At 37.5% G+C, this 9,888-nt stretch overlaps 1 protein-coding gene across 2 annotated transcripts in view; it reads left to right on the top strand.

Moving 5' to 3' along the window:
- Positions 1-9,888, top strand: part of LOC103732330 (sodium channel protein type 1 subunit alpha) — a 202,892-nt gene that overhangs the window by 94,999 nt on the left and 98,005 nt on the right. The window lies entirely within an intron of this gene.

A 9,888-nucleotide genomic window follows, 5' to 3' on the forward strand; every position in this document is an offset into this window, starting at 1 on the left:
GTACTGGTAAGAATTTTTTAAAATATAAACTTTTGAAGTATCTATAAATGATATTTGAATGTATGCATTTTCTGCATCCATGCTTGAAATTAATGCCTGTGTTAAGCATCCAAACTTTTGTTATCACCAAATTTTACTAAATCAAAAAAGAAAAGCACAGCTGACAAAATTAAAATAAAATAATATTATTGGTTTTCCTTAAATTTATTTGCAACATTTTACCATCTTTTTTTAAACAAAGACAATACATTTCTGAACTCTTGGTAGAGAGACAGAAAACAAATTCTATAATTAATTAAGCAAATAAAATTTTTCATTGAACATGGGTCCTAAAATAACCCAAAGTTTTAGGAACTGTTTTCTGTTAGCCCAGACTTATCAAAACTCAAGCATGCTTTTTCGCACTGTATTGTCAGATCTGAGCTGGTAGAAGAGCTAATCCATCTCATAATTACTATTGATGAAAAATGAACATGAGAAGCTATAACAAAGTCTTCTCTTCATCATGAGATGAGGCCTTTAGAAACTACATTAAAATGTCATCTGAAAGCCAAAGTTCAAATTAAGCAACTATGAGGGCTTTATTCACATATTTTTAAAGCATGAAAACATAGATAATCCAGTGGTTTAAATGTTTGAATTATTTAAAATAGTCTTATCATTGACATAAAGAGTTGGATGTGTTCTCAGAGATTGGCTCACATCACAGAGTGTTACTCTATTTCTATCCCCTGGACACACAGCCTTTCCAAGGACTGCTATGCTGAAGGCTAAAGGGTCTCATCTTCAAACACACTGTCTTTATTCTTTGGTAAAAACCATCATCTAAAAATTACTAAAGTCAAGGTGCGTGTGGTAGAGCACACCTTTAATCTCAGCACTCTAGAGGCAGAGGCAGGCAGATCTCTGTGAGATCGAAGCCAGCCTGATCAACATAGTGAGTTCTAGGCCAGCTGGGGCTACAGGGAGATCTTGTCTCAAAAAGATCAAAGATAAATTAATAAAATAAATAAAAATTACTAAAGTCACCAGTGGCTACTCTGTCAGGATACAGAAATGAACTCTAGCATCCAGATCCTATACTGTGTCCTTATTTATAAAACTATAAATGAATGTTTTGAGAAGGACCAAACTAATGCACGTTGACAAGGTAGTGATTCTTCATGTGGGAAACCATCAAGTCAATAGTTTCCTTTGAAATTAGAGCTGTCAGACTGATAAAAGAAGTTGTCTTGAGGGTGAGATTTCCTAAACAGGCTATGGTTGGCTAGAATTATATATAAACAAAGGCTATAAACGAAAATGGAAAACAAAATTACATAAATCTCTGAAAAATACTTACAGCTCTTAAAACTCAGAATAAAAGCCCAACTCTGATGGAATGACTTGTCAGCCAGATGAATTCACTGGACTCTGTCTAAACTTGCCTTCAACATCAGCTGTCTTTATCTTCAAATGTACATTGTGTGAAGAAGGAAAAACATTCTGACATTTTGGAACAAATCACATTGTGCAAGTAGAAGAACATGATAAGGGGAATTTTGTTATCAGGAAGGAGTTTTTCCCAAGGAAAGGTACATCCTACACTTTGAAATTGAGCTCGCTCCAAGCATAAGTGAGCTCAAATGAAAGGCACTTAATAGCAATGCAGATGAAACTGTTTGCAGAGCTAGATCCTTAAAAATAGCGTAGTATGAGCTTAGTTTGCTGGGTTTTTGTTGTTATTGTTTGTTTGTTCAAATGAGGACTCCCTATGTAGTCCAAGTTGACTTTGAATTTAGCATCCTCCTGCCTCAGCCTCCCTAGAGCTGGGATTATAGGAATGCACTACTACATCTAACCATGGTATATTCTAGAACACAAAACTAAGCCACATTCATAATATTTCCTTTCTTTACAATCGTATGCTTTAAACTTCTATAGGTTGTCTATCTATTGCTTTATTAGTCCTAAATTTTCTTTCATAGGCCAAGTGTGGTGGCACACACCTTTAATCCCAGCACTCGGGAAGCAGAGACAGAGGGATCTCTGTGGGATGGAGGCCAGCCTGGTCTACATAAATACTGACTAATTGTTTTTCTGATTCCACTGATCATGGTGAAACACAGCTTTAATCCCAATACTTGAGAGGTAGAGGCAGGTGGAGCTCTAAGAGTTTGAGACCAGCTTGGTCTACATAGCAAGTTCCAAGCCAGCCAGGGACACAGAGTAAGATTTTGTCTCAAAAACAAACAAACTGATAAATAAATTTTCTCTTATTAAGTTTGTTTCTAGGACTAGAGAGATGAATCGGTGATTAAGAGCATACACTACTCTTGTAGTGTACCAGAGTTTGGTTCCCAGCACCCACATTGGGCAGCTCACAAGCACCTGTCACCCCAGTTCAAAGGGATCTGATGCCTCTGGCCTTCACAGTCACACACACACACACACACACACACACACACACACACACACACAATTAAATTAAAAATTAATCTTTTTAAAAGTTGAAATTGCTTAGTAACAAGCCCAACCTTTTAAAAATATTATTTCTTCTAATATTTAGCCACTAATTTTATTTTAGTGACTAGCATCTGTGAGCATTAGAGCAGTCTTCATTAAAACCACAGGGGTGGGGAGAGAGAGAGAGAGAGAGAGAGAGAGAGAGAGAGCTAGAGACAGAGACACATAGAGGCAGAGAGAGAGAAAAAAGATACAGAGAGTCAGAGGCAGCACATTCCTGGCACAGCCAAAGGGCCCACGGCTGTAAATACCATTAAGGATGGTATTTTCTAAGATTGCTGATACCGTGGATTTGTTTTTCTTAAAGTGGGTTGGAACAGGCAAACATCAGTGACTTCCCTTAAGTTGAACTCCAACACAATTAATATGTCAGTTTTATTAATATATGAAGCATCTAGTTTCTTAGTAAGATATGCAATGAATGAAGCAAGCTGACTCTGAGGTCCCTTGGTCTGCTATTACAGAACACTTAAGATTAGGAATTATTGGCTGGCAGTTGTGGAGGCTAGGAAGTCCAGGACTGAGGAGCTGGCCCCTGGGGAGGGCCTTTTGCCTCACCATCACATGGTGGAAACCCAAGAGCTGTAAGGCAAGGGAGAACAACAAAGGCATAATTTCCACCTTTGAAGAGGAAACCCTCATGGCCAAATCACCTCTTAAATGCCCCACCTCTTAATACTGTAATAACACTAATTAAATTTCTGTAAGTTTTGGAAAGAATAACCTCTCACGCAATAATACTGAGAATGAAAATGGCTACAGATTGTCTTCTTTGCATTGTGGTTCAGATTAAAGTACAACTACATATGTTCAGGGAATGTGTGTGAATAGAAATGACCTAACACAGCAGAGCTCCCCTCTATGGTCTCTTCTAAAGACAGTCAATGTCAGTGAGCTTACAGAAAAGCCACTGCCAATGATACTTTATGATAGCATATGCCTACATATTTTTTATTCTCTTTGCTCCAGTTTCAGATGCATAAATTATAATCAAATGTTCTACTGAAATTATTAAAGTGATTTAAACCATGATCAGTGATACTATGCTAGTGACTGAAGGAATGGGAACAGGGGTGTTATGAACGTCATTGGTGCACTGAACGTCATCAGTGTCTCTGATGTTCTAAATCTTCAGAACTTCAAAGAACAAAGAAAGAAAATAATCACAACGCTACTATAATGGGGCCCTAGGTTCCATCGCATGCTTGTTCTACCAGGGGCTTTAGAATGATTCCAAGTTGAGTGCTTTTTGTTTGTTCGTTCATCTGCGTCACAAGGACATTTTAGTTTGTGAACACACCTACTTGTTCCTTATGGGTTTTTTTTCCACAGTTTCATAACTTGAGTGGATACAGTACCATGCCCCTATATATTCAACTTCTTCACCTACTCCTTGTTAAAGAAAATTTCCCCCTTCTCAAGTTCTTAAAATTACAGATGACTCATTAGTACCATGGGAAGAAATATCCTTTTGACAATGTGGCATTTTACTAGAAATAGAAAGATATATTTTAGATCTGCAGAGAAAATAGATGCTTGTTAATTGTGGAATATAGAAATGCATTCATTTAAAAACTGTACTGTGTCCTTGATTGTCTCCTAAACAAATAATTTGAAAATAACTCATTTTATCCATAGTCCTACACTGAGGGAGTTTCTTTTTCTCCTTGAAAAATTAATGGAAAATCAAAAAAAGTAGGTGATGTTGGAAAGTTTGCAATTCTATGAGTTGTTACCCTGACAGCCTTTAATTTATAATTCTCATCTAACCAACATCAGCTTCTCTAAAGCAGCCGTCCATCTGGGTGCTCCTTACACCCAGGACGCTGCAGTACGCCAAATCTTTCCCCTCTTCTGCACCCATTCTTTCCTTCTTATTTCTCATTCTTCTTTATCACCACTTAATCTCTGTCTCAGAAAAAGTCCCAAGATAAATGAAATGATGCTTAATATTTATTGGCTACCTAACATACTACTAAGAGATCCTTTGAATGAAAGTAACCAAAACTCAACAAAAACAAGAGGGGAAAAAGAAGAAGAAAATGCAAGTTTATGGGCTAAATCTGATTTGAATACCAAAGATTTAGCACCAAAAATAACATCACCACGGGAGTCCCTTGGCAGTTTGCCTTCAGCTTTTACCTATGCTGGCTTCATTTATAGCCTGGCTCACCACAAGGTGGCAGAAATAGCCATCAGTAGCATTAAATTAAAATCTACAGCCTAGTGACCCCAAGAAAAACAGTTCATTTTTTCTAAACTCTTTAACAAAAGTTCTAGAATTGCTTATAACAGGTCATGTGGTCTCATCTGAGCCCATGACTATGACTTAGGATACATATTGGTCTTCATACATGATGGTCTTCTGGACCAGGTCAATCCACATGTTGACCCATGTTACTCAGGGATAGGGTAGCTCCACTAGGGCCGCATGGACAAATAGTGGTGCCGATTTCCTCCACAATGAAGAGGTGGGAACTTCTAGAGGAGAAAGTTGTTTTAGCTAGGTAGGCAAAAAATGAACAACAGATATCTAGCCTATACATTATGGATCTGAATATTTACTGTTTAACCCACAAGTTAATCTGAGATAGATATTTTAAAATGGCCGGACGTGGTGGTGCACGCCTTTAATCCCACACTCCACTCGGGAGGCAGAGGTAGGAGGATCTTTTGAGTTCAAGGCCAGCCTGGTCTATACAGTGAGTGCCAAGACAGCTGGGGCTACAGGGAGACGCTGTCTCCAAAAGCCCCCCCACCCCCAAAAAAGAAATGGATGTTTAGTTTGCCTAAGATTGCAAAATGCTTAGGCAAGAGGTTAGGTTTAAACCTATATCCATGACTTTCCATAGCCCGTTATTGGTCTCCTGCGGGTCTGTTATACTAGTGGGATAGGAAATTCAGTGACAGAATAACAAACTCTAAATAAGCTGATAGCCACCCATTTCTCCCTCTACTCATATCACTTCAAAGGTCTCAGGCTCATTTTATAGACTGGTAGTATTTCTGACAGTTTCTACCTTTGTGAAGACAAATTTTGTGGGCACAATAGTCTCTATCAGTGCCTAAGATAATTCACAAACTACCTTTCCCATAGATTCTAAAAGGCAATAAACACCTCTATTTGGAGAATCAACTGAGAAACTTAAATTATGTGCATCTGTTAAAAAAAAAAAAAAACTAAGATAGCTCACCCAGTGAAACAAACAAAAAAATACATAGTAGAGCTGGGATGTTACTATAAGCTGAAGCTAAGCAGGCAGACCTGGTGTTGGATGAAGGGAACTTCCTAGTATATTAAAGAATTAAAGTTTAGCTGGGCATGGTGGCCCACACCTTTAATTAACTCAGGAGGTGTATCTCTGGGTGTTTGAGGCCAATCTGGTCTACATAGCAAGTTGCAGGCCAGTCAGGACTACATAGTGAGTCTCGAATAAATAAATAAATAATCCATATCTAGGGTAAATAGATGACATGGTATACTTTACATTGTTAAAAACATTTCTGGCTTCTCAATGGAGAACACATTGAACTGAGAAAAGAAAAATAAGCTTGGAATCTTTATAAAGGTTTGGTCTAGCATTTTGAATAAAAGATAGACTCCAAATCTGTTTCGGAATACACAATGTTTGTCAGGCTGAAGAAAACTGGTGTCATCATTTCTTGATATACAAAGTACAGAGCAAAGAAATTGAACTGGAAAACTCCAAAGCAAAACTTGGTACTGCTTTGAGAGGCAGAAATGTTCCTCTGTGTGCATCTCAAACACACTGACACATTTAAAATATTTTGACCTTTATATTCATATGATAATTTATAATTCACAAGGAGCACAAACGTGTTACTTCATTTCATTCTCAAAAATTTAATGTTAAAGTTCCTCCATTGAGATGAAGCAGGATAATTTGTTCACAGTTCTTACAAAGCAAGTTTGTGGTCAACTAGGAATTCAAGATTATTCTTTTCAGGAAAAGGAAAATAAACAGACCACATAAGAGTGTATCATATCCATGACATGTGATGGTGATAAAGGATTGAAAGATGTCTGACTTCCAGCCATTCTCATTTCTCTTTTAACTGTTTCATCTCTATATTCACGTCAAGACTGAGGCACGCACAGTTCAGAATCTTCTCTGGGTCGAAGTCCTCTCCTCTGTATGACTGCATGGCCAAAATTAAAACAAAAGGAAAGCATAATAGTGGGGTACCTGTTTTGTTGAATGCACTCAGTGTTATTTAAATTTTAAATCATTTTCCAAAATTTACAAATGTGGCATCAATGACTTGCAGATACCCATTTCCCCCAGATTCAGGTCTCTTTAGTCTGTAATCTATGGCTTAAAGGCCATATACATCACTAGAGGAAGGTTGTGCATTGAAGGCTTGTAGACTGCACATCAGCAGATGCTGTTCTCCAGATAGACCATCCCTATTCTAAAGGGAAGAACTGAAATAAAACTAGGAGAGGGAAAAATAATTAATTTAATAAATAAACAAATAAATAAACAAAAATAAATATCAAACGCTCACTTCAGAGTCAGGTAGAGAATCTGTGAGCCAAATAAGAAGGAATATCTTTGCCTAAAGCTACTCACTATAACAAGTGGGCAGGGAAGTATGCGAAAGCATTTAGATTCTCCAAGAGGAAAGGAGACTTAAGACACCATGGACTGAGCCTGAATGAAAACTGCAAACAATGGTGGGTACTGATAAGGATCTCTTGACCTGTGCTTCAAACCCCAGACTTTGAAACAGCTCTGCTCTTGCCACTTGGCTCTCATTCTGTCTCCCTGTTTACAGAACCACTTACCAACCCAGGAGCTGAAAGACAGGAAGTGTGCCCTGCTGCTAGCCAGAGCTAGAACACAGTTTCCCAGTCTGACCAACAGAGCAGTGTGGATCATCCCAACTTAGAACTCCGTTACTATTTCCAGAGTTGTATTTTCTCCTACATGGTGATAGCATTCTAAGTATCATTAATTCAGAATTATATTTCATTAAGAATTACATTAAGACTAGGTATAGCTCAGTAGAGGAGAACTTGATTAGCATTTGATCTGATCCCAGCACCTGGGGTGGGGGTATATAGAGTTTGAAATTTGAAGGAAAATTAATTACTTATCTTCTTATGTGAAAATGCATTCAACTTTTAAATGAATTGACCTCTAAATACATTTTTGAAACAGATAATATGTGAGTTGAAAATTGCCTGTGATATCAATTTTTAGCAAAAGGATAAGTTCAGTCTACCTGTAATACTTTCTATATATAATATATATGATATACATATCATATATATATGTGTGTGTGTGTGTGTGTGTGTGTGTGTGTGTGTGTGTGTGTTTGAAACCACCAGAAAATTAGTGCAAATAGACTCATATCCTGATGTTGGGATAAAAAAAAATTCTCTGACTTCATAGTACAGACCTGCCTCAAACTCATGGCAGACCTCCCCAGCTTCCTGAGTGCTAACAATACAGGAGTGAGCCTCCACACCAGAATGTGCTACTTTTAAAACGTTATTTATCAGTATAGCTTAGCTTTGTGTGCTATTTCTTGCCTTAGCTTGTAAATTTAAATTTAGAAAGTAAATGGAATAAATTTGGAGTCATCACTATTACTTGGCAGTTTCCTGATTATGTTCAGATGAAATGTAAAGTTGAAGCTTATGTTTCAACTCTGTACTCTAAGGTATGTGGGCTCTAAATTTAAAGAAAAAAAAAGATAAATCCAGTAACTATATATTTGGAAAATATATATGTGAAAATATGTGGATTATTGAATTCAAGGCTCCTCCTTGACAATGATAGTATAAACAAGTCACTTTCTATCAACCCAGATACAGGGAAAGATTAGTGGATTGTAACAAGTTGAATTTCATAAGTGGTTATTTTCTGCCACACTACTGTATTTCTGTAGTAAAAAAAAGAAGTTGATTAAGGAAAAATATTTCAGTCCACATGGTGTATATAATCTCTGAGTATTTAGGAATTACTTGTGTTTTGGTTTTTTTTAATTACAGAATACTAGGTATCCAAATCTGATGCACTGAATTAAACTCACATCGTATGTTTTACCTAAGTATGTTTATTTCTGTTCCTCAAATGAGGAAACTGAATCACAGAAAATTAAGGTCCAGAATCTCACTGATAGAAATAGCAGAGAAAGGTTTTAAACCAGATGTCCATTTCCAGAGTCTGTCCTCTGAACTTGAGACAAACCCAACTTGTTTCTCTCATGTTGTTTTCCAGAACATAAAACTGTTCATTCCTAGGGATGTTCATCAGTTTTCCATTTAAACACTTTTTGAGTTTTCTTTAAAGCAAGAAATGATGTTTGCCTTGCAAAGGTTGCTAAAGAATGTGACTTGGCTGGTCACAGAGTAGTTGAAGGCTTAGGTCTGGTCTGTTCAGCACAGTAGAAACTAGCCCATGACTTAGTAAAAAGAAATAATATGAAATACATCTCAATGATTTTTAATATTTGTTTCATTTCCAAATATCAATATTTCAGACCTATTGGGTTAAAGAAAACATTACTAAAATGTTTTCACATTCTTCGTTTTTTTTAATTTTTAAAAATGATTTATTTAATAACAACATACTTAGAAGAAGCATATCATTACAACACAATTGACATATTCATTCCTGAGGTAGGATGCATCTCTTTCAAAATTGGCTGTAAATTTTTAGGTTTACAGTTGAATTATTACGAGAACCTTGAGAGTGAGTAGGAAGGATGGACTGGCAGGTTGGCAAGCTGGCAGGCTAGTAGGTGAGGTGACTAAGCAGTCAGATATTCCTGATCAGGGCCAGTTTGGGGGGAAGAGATGACCTGCTCCTGCTGTGAGAACCCTGGGTTTCATCCACTTCTCTACCAAGATATTTACCAAACTCTTAAACAAAAGACTAGCAACTCCTCAAAGACCAATTCTGCCCTCTGTGATTTTGTAAAGTTCATCCCACCTTGCATGTCCTTTGTCCTGCAGAGTTTGGATCTGGCCTGAAGTGTCTTAGCTGTCTTTCTCAATTCTGACAGTCTCATAACTGTGCTGTCAGCATTAATCTTTGTTCAAGTTCAGACCTGGACTGATCTTCCTCCTTACTGTCTGAAACTCTCCTCAACCCACAACTCCCCTTGGGACAGGCCTTTGTAGAGCCAGGAGTAGGCTGCTGCTGCAAGGCGGCTGGGTGGAGCCTGTCTTCAGCAGCTTGGAACTAGAATGTGTCCTCTGCTCCCAGGGGCTCTGTGTTTAAAAACAGCACAGGCAACCCTCCCTGTGCTGGTGACACACAGACTCATGAGGGTGAATAATCATTTTGATAGTCATTTTGGGGGTAAGCAACAGAACAGTGAATAAAAACTCATCTCCAACTAAAAATA

This window comes from Nannospalax galili, unplaced genomic scaffold, assembly GCF_000622305.1.
Source record: "Nannospalax galili isolate Female #2095 unplaced genomic scaffold, S.galili_v1.0 scaffold514, whole genome shotgun sequence".
NCBI lineage: Eukaryota > Metazoa > Chordata > Mammalia > Rodentia > Spalacidae > Nannospalax > Nannospalax galili.